This window comes from Lampetra fluviatilis, chromosome 27 (assembly GCF_964198595.1).
Source record: "Lampetra fluviatilis chromosome 27, kcLamFluv1.1, whole genome shotgun sequence".
Lineage (NCBI taxonomy): Eukaryota > Metazoa > Chordata > Hyperoartia > Petromyzontiformes > Petromyzontidae > Lampetra > Lampetra fluviatilis.
In genome coordinates this window covers 1,625,133-1,638,525 of record NC_136301.1, presented here as the reverse complement: position 1 = coordinate 1,638,525, position 13,393 = coordinate 1,625,133, and the positions used below count along the sequence as shown (strand labels likewise).

At 59.1% G+C, this 13,393-nt stretch overlaps 1 long non-coding RNA gene across 1 annotated transcript; it reads left to right on the top strand.

Annotated features, from left to right (window-relative positions):
• The first annotated feature begins 542 nt into the window (after positions 1-542).
• On the top strand, positions 543-11,129 carry LOC144942503 (uncharacterized). The gene is made up of 3 exons (XR_013639384.1): positions 543-562; positions 803-930; positions 10,972-11,129. It is a non-coding gene; the product is annotated as an uncharacterized LOC144942503 (long non-coding RNA).
• Positions 11,130-13,393: the final 2,264 nt, after the last annotated feature.

Here is a 13,393-nt window from a genome sequence, read left to right as displayed (position 1 = left end):
AACACATGTTTATAAATGTGGAGGGGAAACCCAGAGGACCGGAGAAAAATCCATGCGACTACGGGCAGAGAGACACGCAAACTCCAAATATACAGCAGGTGTCAGGGTCGGACTCGAACCCATGACCTCCTGTATACCAGGCGAGGTCGTTAACATCTCACCACCGGGGTGACGAGGCTGGCGACTCGAGTTCGATTCCCGCTCACGGCCAACACCAGTGACAATGATCTGAACCGGTCCTGGGCCTCCCCTAGGTCGACTCAGCCTCAAAAGAGTATCTAGCACGGTGTGGAAAAACATCGCCATTGGGGAGACAAAGGCGGTCGGGCGTGCTGCTGGCCACCCACCCACCCACTCGTGTGCCGTGCCGGCCTTCATATGTGCTCGCTAACAGCACTTGCCCCAACAGTCTGTTAAGGCTACACGGCGGATCTTTGTCTTTGTATCGGGCAGCTGGCTGCTCAGCGGCTTGAGATGAAGTTGTTGGCGCTCGAGTCCAGATGTCCGAGACGGCCGCTGGGAATGTCGTGGGGAGACGGGATGGGCGGCCCAGGAGTGGCAGGTGGGGAGCGTCGTCGTGGATGAGATCGAACAACAGCGGATTCCTCCCGCATGCTCACTCACTCGCTAACTGGCTGAAAACATCTTGACACGTATAGAACCGCAGAGCAGTTGTTTGTCGGTAGCGCCAGCTCACCTGGCAGCCTTCCAGCAGCTCGCCTGCGGTTCCTACTCGGCGATTGTGAGCACGCAGTTCGCCGCTTTAATGAGCTCCTCACGAGATTGATGTGTTTGTGTTTAGCTGAGTGGGACGCGTGTGCAGGGTGGAGTGGGAGAAGGCCGATTGCCAAGACGGTCGTGGGAGCGGCCATCTTCACGGGCCCGGCTACCGAGGGGAAGACCGAAGAGCAGATCAGAATATTTGTACTGGTAGGAACCTCCTGGTTACACCAGCCCACAGGGGATTATTGTGTCCGTCGTGCAGGGAGGGGCTGGGTGGAAAGGGAGGGGCTGGGTGGGGAGGGAAGGGTGGGGAGGGGCTGGGTGGGGAGGGTGCGGCTGGGTGGGGGGTGGGAGGGGTGGGGCTGGGTGGGGAGGGGCTGGGTGGGAAGGGTGGGGAGGGTGCGGCTGGGTGGGGGGTGGGAGGGGTGGGGCTGGGTGGGGAGGGGCTAGTCACCCCGTGGTGCCCTTATAAAACTCAACGTTTAACCTACTCACGCCGGCTTGTGCCCGCCCTCACAGTCGGGCATATTTGCGGAATACACCACGCCGCCGTTGACCCTGGCCATTGACCGAGCAACCCAACGTTCCTACCAGCTTCCTCCGCAGGAATGTGTTTTATTTCGGAAGGAATCCGATGAGCCGTAAAGCTTTTTTTCCACAGATGTCAAGATGGCGGAGGCAGTCAGGGCAGATGGTGGCGGCATCGGCGACTTTGGCATTGAGGACTTCTTGGTCGTAAGCACTCGTGAAAGGGGGTCGTGAAAGGGGGTCGTGAATAACCCCCTCGCTGGAGCACCACGCGCCCCCGTGGGGAAGACGTCTCCCCAAGAGGCTCGTCACAGTCCCTGTCCCTTCGGACGCCCATGATTCCATCCTTTCTCCCCTGCCCCTTTGCTGGATTACTCCACACAATTCCCTCCACCCCATTCCCTCCACTCCATTCCCTCCTCCCCATTCCCTCCACCCCATTCCTTCCACCCCATCCCCCCCACCCCATTCCCTCCTCCCCATTCCCTCCTCCCCATTCCCTCCACCCCATTCCCTCCTCTCCATTCCTTCCACCCCATCCCCCCCACCCCATTCCCTCCTCCCCATTCCTTCCACCCCATCCCCCCCACCCCATTCCCTCCTCCCCATTCCCTCCACCCCATTCCCCCCTCCCCATTCCTTCCACCCCATCCCCCCCACCCCATTCCCTCCTCCCCATTCCCTCCACCCCATTCACTCCTCCCCATTCCCTCCACCCCATTCCCTCCTCCCCATTCCTTCCACCCCATCCCCCCCACCCCATTCCCTCCTCCCCATTCCTTCCACCCCATCCCCCCCACCCCATTCCCTCCTCCCCATTCCCTCCTCCCCATTCCCTCCACCCCATTCCCCCCTCCCCATTCCTTCCACCCCATCCCCCCCACCCCATTCCCTCCTCCCCATTCCTTCCACCCCATCCCCCCACCCCATTCCCTCCACCCCATTCCCCCCTCCCCATTCCTTCCACCCCATCCCCCCCACCCCATTCCCTCCACCCCATTCCCCCCTCCCCATTCCCTCCTCCCCATTCCTTCCACCCCATTCCCTCCACCCCATTCCCTCCTCCCCATTCCCCTCTCCCCATTCCCTCCTCCCCATCCCCCCCTCCCCATTCCCCCCTCCCCATTCCTTCCACCCCATTCCCTCCACCCCATTCCCTCCACCCCATTCCCCCCTCCCCATTCCTTCCACCCCATTCCCTCCACCCCATTCCCCCCACCCCATTCCCTCCTCCCCATTCCTTCCACCCCATCCCCCCCACCTCATTCCCTCCACCCCATTCCCCCCTCCCCATTCCTTCCACCCCATCCCCCCCACCCCATTCCCTCCACCCCATTCCCCCCTCCCCATTCCCTCCTCCCCATTCCTTCCACCCCATTCCCTCCACCCCATTCCCTCCACCCCATTCCCTCTTCCCCATTCCCTCCACCCCATTCCCCCCTCCCCATTCCCTCCTCCCCATTCCCTCCACCCCATTCCCCCCTCCCCATTCCCTCCACCCCATTCCCTCCTCCCCATTCCCTCCACCCCATTCACCCCTCCCCATTCCCTCCTCCCCATCCCCCTCTCCCCATTCCCCCCTCCCCATTCCCTCCACCCCATTCCCTCCACCCCATTCCCTCCTCCCCATTCCCTCCACCCCATTCCCCCCTCCCCATTCCCTCCACCCCATTCCCTCCACCCCATTCCCTCCTCCCCATTCCCTCCACCCCATTCCCCCCTCCCCATTCCCTCCTCCCCATTCCCTCCACCCCATTCCCCCCTCTCCATTCCTTCCACCCCATTCCCTCCACCCCATTCCCTCCACCCCATTCCCCCCTCCCCATTCCCTCCTCCCCATTCCTTCCACCCCATCCCCCCCACCCCATTCCCTCCACCCCATTCCACCAACCCCATTCCCTCCACCCCATTCCCTCCTCCCCATCCCCCCCACCCCATTCCCTCCACCCCATTCCCCCCTACCCATTCCCCCCTCCCCATCCCCCCCACCCCATTCCCCCCACCCCATTCCCTCCACCCCATTCCCTCCACCCCATTCCCTCCACCCCATCCCCCCCACCCCATTCCCCCTTCCCCATTCCCTCCACCCCATTCCCCCCTCCCCACTCCCTCCACCCCATTCCACCAACCCCATTCCCCCCTCCCCATTCCCCCCTCCCCATTCCCCCCTCCCCATTCCCTCCACCCCATTCCACCAACCCCATTCCCTCCTCCCCATCCCCCCTCCCCATTCCTTCCACCCCATTCCCTCCACCCCATTCCCCCCTCCCCATTCCCCCCTCCCCATTCCCTCCACCCCATTCCCCCCTCCCCATTCCCTCCACCCCATTCCACCAACCCCATTCCCCCCTCCCCATTCCCCCCTCCCCATTCCCCCCTACCCATTCCCCCCTCCCCATTCCCTCCACCCCATTCCCCCCTCCCCATTCCCTCCACCCCATTCCACCAACCCCATTCCCCCCTCCCCATTCCCCCCTCCCCATTCCCCCCTACCCATTCCCCCCTCCCCATTCCCTCCACCCCATTCCCCCCTCCCCATTCCCTCCACCCCATTCCACCAACCCCATTACCCCCTCCCCATTCCCCCCTCCCCATTCCCTCCACCCCATTCCCCCCTCCCCATTCCTTCCACCCCATCCCCCCCATCCCATTCCCTCCTCCCCATTCCCTCCTCCCCATTCCCTCCACCCCATTCCCTCCTCCCCATTCCTTCCACCCCATCCCCCCCACCCCATTCCCTCCACCCCATTCCCCCCTCCCCATTCCCTCCTCCCCATTCCTTCCACCCCATTCCCTCCACCCCATTCCCTCCTCCCCATTCCCCCCTCCCCATTCCCTCCTCCCCATCCCCCCCTCCCCATTCCCCCCCTCCCCATTCCTTCCTCCCCATTCCCCCCTCCCCATTCCCTCCTCCCCATCCCCCCCTCCCCATTCCCCCCTCCCCATTCCTTCCACCCCATTCCCTCCACCCCATTCCCTCCACCCCATTCCCCCCTCCCCATTCCTTCCACCCCATTCCCTCCACCCCATTCCCCCCACCCCATTCCCTCCTCCCCATTCCTTCCACCCCATCCCCCCCACCCCATTCCCTCCACCCCATTCCCCCCTCCCCATTCCTTCCACCCCATCCCCCCCACCCCATTCCCTCCACCCCATTCCCCCCTCCCCATTCCCTCCTCCCCATTCCTTCCACCCCATTCCCTCCACCCCATTCCCTCCACCCCATTCCCTCTTCCCCATTCCCTCCACCCCATTCCCCCCTCCCCATTCCCTCCTCCCCATTCCCTCCACCCCATTCCCCCCTCCCCATTCCCTCCACCCCATTCCCTCCTCCCCATTCCCTCCACCCCATTCCCCCCTCCCCATTCCCTCCTCCCCATCCCCCCCTCCCCATTCCCCCCTCCCCATTCCCTCCACCCCATTCCCTCCACCCCATTCCCTCCTCCCCATTCCCTCCACCCCATTCCCCCCTCCCCATTCCCTCCACCCCATTCCCTCCACCCCATTCCCTCCTCCCCATTCCCTCCACCCCATTCCCCCCTCCCCATTCCCTCCTCCCCATTCCCTCCACCCCATTCCCCCCTCTCCATTCCTTCCACCCCATTCCCTCCACCCCATTCCCTCCACCCCATTCCCCCCTCCCCATTCCCTCCTCCCCATTCCTTCCACCCCATCCCCCCCACCCCATTCCCTCCACCCCATTCCACCAACCCCATTCCCTCCACCCCATTCCCTCCTCCCCATCCCCCCCACCCCATTCCCTCCACCCCATTCCCCCCTACCCATTCCCCCCTCCCCATCCCCCCCACCCCATTCCCTCCACCCCATTCCCTCCACCCCATTCCCTCCACCCCATTCCCTCCACCCCATCCCCCCCACCCCATTCCCCCTTCCCCATTCCCTCCACCCCATTCCCTCCACCTCATCCCCCCCACCCCATTCCCTCCACCCCATTCCCCCCTCCCCACTCCCTCCACCCCATTCCACCAACCCCATTCCCCCCTCCCCATTCCCCCCTCCCCATTCCCCCCTCCCCATTCCCTCCACCCCATTCCACCAACCCCATTCCCTCCTCCCCATCCCCCCTCCCCATTCCTTCCACCCCATTCCCTCCACCCCATTCCCCCCTCCCCATTCCCCCCTCCCCATTCCCTCCACCCCATTCCCCCCTCCCCATTCCCTCCACCCCATTCCACCAACCCCATTCCCCCCTCCCCATTCCCCCCTCCCCATTCCCCCCTACCCATTCCCCCCTCCCCATTCCCTCCACCCCATTCCCCCCTCCCCATTCCCTCCACCCCATTCCACCAACCCCATTACCCCCTCCCCATTCCCCCCTCCCCATTCCCCCCTCCCCATTCCCTCCACCCCATTCCCCCCTCCCCATTCCTTCCACCCCATCCCCCCCATCCCATTCCCTCCTCCCCATTCCCTCCTCCCCATTCCCTCCACCCCATTCCCTCCTCCCCATTCCTTCCACCCCATCCCCCCCACCCCATTCCCTCCTCCCCATTCCTTCCACCCCATCCCCCCCACCCCATTCCCCCCTCCCCATTCCCTCCTCCCCATTCCCTCCACCCCATTCCCCCCTCCCCATTCCTTCCACCCCATCCCCCCCACCCCATTCCCTCCTCCCCATTCCCTCCACCCCATTCCCTCCTCCCCATTCCCTCCACCCCATTCCCTCCTCCCCATTCCTTCCACCCCATCCCCCCCACCCCATTCCCTCCTCCCCATTCCTTCCACCCCATCCCCCCCCACCCCATTCCCTCCTCCCCATTCCCTCCTCCCCATTCCCTCCACCCTATTCCCCCCCTCCCCATTCCTTCCACCCCATCCCCCCCACCCCATTCCCTCCTCCCCATTCCTTCCACCCCATCCCCCCCACCCCATTCCCTCCACCCCATTCCCCCCTCCCCATTCCTTCCACCCCATCCCCCCCACCCCATTCCCTCCACCCCATTCCCCCCTCCCCATTCCCTCCTCCCCATTCCTTCCACCCCATTCCCTCCACCCCATTCCCTCCTCCCCATTCCCCCCTCCCCATTCCCTCCTCCCCATCCCCCCCTCCCCATTCCCCCCTCCCCATTCCTTCCACCCCATTCCCTCCACCCCATTCCCTCCACCCCATTCCCCCCTCCCCATTCCTTCCACCCCATTCCCTCCACCCCATTCCCCCCACCCCATTCCCTCCTCCCCATTCCTTCCACCCCATCCCCCCCACCCCATTCCCTCCACCCCATTCCCCCCTCCCCATTCCTTCCACCCCATCCCCCCCACCCCATTCCCTCCACCCCATTCCCCCCTCCCCATTCCTTCCTCCCCATTCCTTCCACCCCATTCCCTCCACCCCATTCCCTCCACCCCATTCCCTCTTCCCCATTCCCTCCACCCCATTCCCCCCTCCCCATTCCCTCCTCCCCATTCCCTCCACCCCATTCCCCCCTCCCCATTCCCTCCTCCCCATCCCCCCCTCCCCATTCCCCCCTCCCCATTCCCTCCACCCCATTCCCTCCTCCCCATTCCCTCCACCCCATTCCCCCCTCCCCATCCCCCCCACCCCATTCCCTCCACCCCATTCCCCCCTCCCCACTCCCTCCTCCAGCTGTCCCTGTTGTGGTCCCACGCTGGCATTGCCTGAGGGCGGTCGAGGTCAGGGATCTTGCCTGCTGGCCGCGTACCTGGCTGTACACGAAGTACATCCCAGCGCAGATGATCCTCATCTTGCTGTTGTTGACCAACTCAATCCGGCAAGGGGCTTCCGCCTCCATGTCGACCGTGCATCTCCACCGGAACAGCCTGTCGGGACCTGCATCACCGTCGCCAACGTCATCATCATCATCGTCATTAGCACGCTTGGTTACGTACGGTGCGAACGAAGTTCAACATAATACATGATCACCGTCGCCGATGTCGTCTTTATTAAAGCGGACACATTTCGAAGGAGGCTCAGCCGGGGACATGGCGAGTGTGGCAGCCCCCTCGTGCATAGCTCGGAATCAGAATGTTTATTTATAGTGGAGGAATCCGGTGGGCTACAAAGCACGTCGGGGCGAGTCAGAAGGTGACAACAACAACAGACAATGCAGCAAAAATACAACACGAGTGCAAAGTAGAGAAAAGGTAAACAAATTAAATTATACAAAAAAAACTAATAAAACGAAACAATTTTTTTTTTATTACCACGTAAATCATACTCGTTGGTTCTTTCGGTGAAGTCACGTAGGTAGAAAAATAATAGATCACGACGTTTCGATCGCAACTCAAGCACTCGTCATCAGGTGGGACAGCCACGGCAAGAAAAAACTGCTGAAGTAGGCATACTTCGTCGTGATTTATTTAATTTTCTACCTACGTGACTTTTCCGAAAGAACCAAAGAGTATGGATTACTGCAGTCACGAAAGCTTCAAATCAAGACGTAAATAACTAAACTAATTATATTTTACCAGGTAAGGCCCACTTCTGAGCTATGTAGATCTTTATCAGAAGCGACCTGCCCACCAACGACAGCTCAAGCAAGTGGCTTATCATGCCAACCACTCTAAGCAGATTCCAAGAACACAGGATGAGATGTTACTATCCTTTGTGCAAGCACTTCCAAGAGTTCATGAACAGTGAGCCTGGTGGAATTTGGGGAGCGCATCGTCAGTAGTGAACCTTTGGTTCCTAGGGTGTTTCGGCCTTTCATACTATACACCCTCCCCAAAGGCGGCCAGCGACAGGGTGATCAATCCTACGCTTGCGTCCCATTCCCAATTAGTCATAGGAGTTGCCTTGTTGTTGATAGCCAACATCCCATGGGACTATGCATGGCAGGGGCGTCCTCCTCCCTGAGTCAAGCATTGTTGACTGCATACCTCCTGGCCCTCTCACTTTGGGGCCCAGCTGGGGTCTTTCCTCTTCATCCAAGCACATGCTTCTCAGCAGCAGCATCGCGCGCTGAGCTGAAGAGCTCACTCCACCCACCTGGATTTACTGCCGGGTCCGTGTCCTGGGGCACCAGGTGCACAGCCACCACGCCGTTGCGAGCGCACCCATCTACACGCATCGAAGAGAAGAGCCCCCCGCCCCCTCCCCTTGGTATCGGCTTCATCAGACTGCTGGGGCAAGTGCTGTCAGCGAGCACCGATGAAGGCCGGCACGGCACACGAGGGGGTGGGTGGCCAGCACCACGCCCGGCCGCCTTTGTCTCCCCAGCGGCGATGTTTACACACCGCACCATGTAATCGACCTGGAGGAGGCCCAGGACCGGTTCAGATTATCGTCACTGGTGTTGGCCGTGAGCGGGAATCGAACCCTGGTCGCCAGGTTCGTAGTGCATCGCGCTAACCGCTGCACCACCGCTCACGCTGACCCACAACGCACCGCGACCTACACACGCACCAATACCAACACAGCCGCCATTCGCCACGGAGCGACGGTGACGTCACCACGACGCCTGTGCCAGGCTATGTGCACTTTCAGGCCACGTGAAGTGTCGAATGTTCGCTTACAGGAGGTCACGGGACAGACCCAGGTGCCATGGGTTGGCTGACTGAGATAATTGGTAGATGCATCAGCTGTGCCCCCTACTGTGCCAACTTGCTGTATTTTATCCACCCGGCACTCCGCTCATTGTGAGCATCGCTCCTCTGGCTCCAACTGCCCAGCAGCGTCCTTCACGAGCCTCCTCCACAGAGGTCGATCTTGACACCGCTGGTACCAGTCGTAGGTAAGTCCACTCAGCTCCACATCCTCCCGTACCGCATCAGCTCCATCTCTTCTCCAGCCCGTGTCGTGTCCCTTTTGTCCCCGATATGCGGCCAAACAGAAGCTGCTTGGGCACGCGGTGGCTGGGCATGCGGGCAACGTGGAACTCATTTCGTCCGTGCCGGTGATTTACGGTCCTATAAACGATGCCCTTCCCTCCCGCACCTCCGATTAGCACGGTTGGCTACGTACGGTGAGAAAGAAGTTCCACATAACACACCCTACGTACACGCAACACCGCCGTGGCCTGCGCTCTTTTCACGGACGAGGTGGAACGGCCCCAAAAAAAGCCCCGCTCCACGAATACTCTCCCGAAGCCCTCTTCCCCGTGACCAGCGGTAGACATTGAGCATTGACCCCTTTAGCTCCTGAAACAAAGCTGCTGCTGCTGCTGCTGCAATCAGCAGCATCGCCATCACAGTCGTCGACGTCGCTCGCAGGGTTAGTCGTGAGAGCGAGCGAGTATGCTACCCGTCGGAGGCCGTCGGACTGCGAGGGGGGCTGCGTGCAGAACGAGAGAGAGCGAGCGAGAGAGCTAGAGGCGGGGGGGGGTTTACATAAAGCCAAGTTTTAAAAAAAATTATTTTAAAAAAATTACGAAATGATGAACGAAGCAAAGTGCCGAATACACCGAGCATCTTCTTGTTTCCACTGATCGTAAAAAAACAAGAGAGCGAGCGAGGGAGGCGAGAGAGGGAGGCGAGAGAGACGAGGGCGAGCGTCCTCCCCTACCGTCGACGGCGGCGGCGCAAGTCCGCACCGAGGCGACCACGTCCGGGCGGGTGATGAGCGCCAGAAGCAGCAGCGGCAGCGTCAGCCCCGGGACACCGCGACTCCTGCCAAAACTCGGCCCCCCACTCGCAAACATCCCCTCGGCAATCTGCACACGTGTCGTGACCTCTCTACTGACCCAGCGGCCACCGCACATGCAGAGACACGCGCGCGCGCGGTCGTCACTTTCACGGACTCCACACACCTTCACAGACAAGACAAAGATCCCCCGTGTAGCCTTGACAGACTGTTGGGGCAAGTGCTGTTAGACACACGAGGAGGTGGGTGGCCAGCACCACACGCGGCCGCCTTTGGCTCTCCCTAGTGGCAATGTTTACCTACTTCACCAGTGTGATGATGATTGCTTGTGTTGCAGTCGAAACGTCGTGAGAATTTTTATTGTTTAATATTTATATTATTTTATTATCTCCCTTCTACGTGACTTTACCGAAAGAACCAAGAAAACAACTACTTTGTTTCATAAAACCCGATGTATTGACATTGTACATTTGTTTAACGATTCAGAACCAAAGGGATGCAGACTGCAGCAAAGATTTACGAACCTTCTTGGTTCTTTCGGTAAAGTCACGTAGAATGGAAATAATAAAATAATACAAATAAAACATAATAAAATAATTCTCATGACGTTTCGGCCACAACGCAAGCAGCCGTCCTCAGGTGAAGAACAGGTCTGTCGAGAAGAGGTCCGAAACGTCGTGAGAATGATTTAATCATGTTTTATTTTTATTATTTTATTATTTCCATTCTACGTGACTTTACCGAAAGAACCAAGAAGAAGATTTACGAACCACTGCTGTGGAGTAGTCACGGTCTTCACCTGGCAAGGGCTGAAGCATCCGACACACACCACGGAAGGAGCCTGCACACAAGGCAGCAGACAGGCTTGGACATTGCCCCCCATGGGACCCTCACCTCAGGGAGCTTGAGACCCGCAAAGGCCCCCCTCGCCAGCCTCTCGCAGGAACTCATCAACGCTCTCTCTCTCTCTCGCCGTCGTCCCGATGCTCACTACAAAACATCGGCTGGAATCTACGGGGGGAGAGGGGGGGCTTTCAGCCCCACTTCCCACGCTGTCAAATTTCCAATGTTGATCAGTGTATACTTTGCACGCACATTCATCGCTATGGAGACAGCATATGTTGGATTGAAATAGATTTCCTGTGCATATTTATTTTCAGACAATATTTTTGATTACGAAGCCAACTCTGCTAAACGAGCCCTCGGACACCTCGATCTCTGGACACACTCACGATATATCCACTGTTGGATCAAGGAAGGTCCTCCTATCCCTCGCGATGCCACCGATCCACGTACGTCCTTCTATAGCTCCCTGGCTTCGTCGCTCCGTCTCCACATGGGCCGGCCTCCTACGGGCGCGTTCCAACATCGCCTGTTATGCCAGGAGGTGGGGTGTTCGATCCGCACCCTGACGCCTGCTGTACATGTGGAGTGTGCGCTGTCTCTCTTTCTCTCTCGCCGTGGGGTCCTTCACTTGTTACCCTCCACATTGAGAAACGTACATTTCAATTATTCAGATTTCGCCGCTATAAATGTTGCACGTCACAAGCCACTTTGTCGTGTGAACGTTCATTTTTCTCGCAGGCGCCGTTCATCACAACAACGCAGACAATCTAGAGAAATCGCAGGCATGGTTCGCGATCTTGTGCGGACCGCAGCTGGCGAAACAGCTGCGTGGAACTCCGAGAATTGGATGACTTTCGCGCGCCGCCGGGTGGAACACGAAATGGAAGACCCAACCGGGGGGGGGGGAGGGCAAGTTAGTAATGTAGCCCGTAACCCGAGAGTCGCGTGGATGCTGTCGCTGTGATGGAATGATTGGGGCGCGCGAACTGGACTTGCAATATCAAAATGTCGCCGGTTTGATCTTCTGACATGGTGATTACTATTAAACTTGGTTTTATTATTTTACGAAGTTCTTTTTTTCAGAAGCGTCCTGGCCATCACAAACGATAGCTCAACGAAGTGGCTCATCGCGCGGAAATGCACAGCAGCCAAATACTCTAAAACGCGTGACGTTGATTCTAAATGTGGAGGGGAAAAAAACGAAGGACCCGGAGAAAAATCCACGCGACCACGGGGAACGAAACACCGCAAACTCCAAATACGCAGCGGGCATCAGGGTCGGGTTCGAACCCACGACCTCCTGCATACCAGGCGAGGGAGTTAACATCTCCTAGCCACCGTGATGATGATGAGAGAGGCACGCAAACTCCAAATCTACAGCAGCAGGCATCAGGGTCGGGTTCGAACCCACGACCTCCTGCATACCAGGCGAGGGAGTTAACATCTCCTAGCCACCGTGGCATCCGTGGTGCGAGTTTCTGGAACCCCCGATCGCCTCTGCCCACGCAGCGCTGTGAGTGATGGGGACTTCTGCATCTTCAGAGATATCTAGCCAGCGGTTGGAAGAGTAGGCCAAATACCACTGTAGCTACAGGGCTCCCTCTAGTGGAGGCGGCTTCTTCGCCAGCAGTGGCGTGGGAGAGCAATTGCACGGCTGCGCCTGTACCATCGCCGACCAAGTTAGGGCGGTGACGCGGCCTACAGCGGGTTCGATATACAGCGGCAGCCCTGGTTAATCCTGCGGGTGGAATTATAACGACAACACGTCGCTTACGCACCGAACGCTTCACTCATCGTGGACGTTAAAGACACCGTGACGTCTTTCACGGGTCCCATAAACGACACAGCGTGCCACTCTGCTTGGGTTCACGGCAGCAGCAGCGGCAGCGGCAATAATCGCCCGCAACTGGCCAACGGATGTCCCAGGTCACCAGTTCCGCGTGCGTTGTATGGAAGAGCGCAGCACTCGCTGGCTGATCAATGTTACACGAGATAAGGAATTGGGCGCCACTGTGGCTAGGATATGTTAACTACCTCGCCTGATATACAGGAGGTCGTGGGTTCGATCCCGACCTTGACGCCCGCTGTAGATTTGGAGTTTGCGTGTCTCTCTCTCGTCATCACCACGGTGGCTATGGGATGTTAACTTCCTCGCCTGATATACAGGAGGTCGTGGGTTCGATCCCGACCTTGACGCCCGCTGTATATTTGGAGTGTCTCTCTCTCTCTCTCTGTGGTCGCGTGGATTTTTCTCCAGGTCCTCCGGTTTTCCCCCTTCACGTTAATTTGGCCGCGATAAATCTCCACGAGATAAATCACTTCGTTGAGCTGCCATTTGCGATAGCCAGGTCGCTGATTAAAAAATCGCTACATAGCTCAGTGGGCCTTACCTGGTAAGATAATAAAATGCAAGTTATATAATCTCTTTCCGTGGCAAGAGTCCAGACTTTTAAACGAAGATACGTGCATCCCCCGTCTGGCCGACACGGGCTGGCTGGGACACGTGCCAAACACATGGAACATACATCTCTGAAAAACCAAACAACCCCCACCTCCCCGTATAGCCTTAACAGACTGTTGGGGCAAGTGCTGTTAGCGAGCACCTATTAAGGCCGGCACGGCACACGAAGGGGTTGGGTGGCCAACGCTACGCCCGGACGCCTTTGTCTTTCCAGTGGGCCAACCGTTGCGCCACCGCTCCCCATTGAGTCCACACACCGCCACGTCTCCAGATTA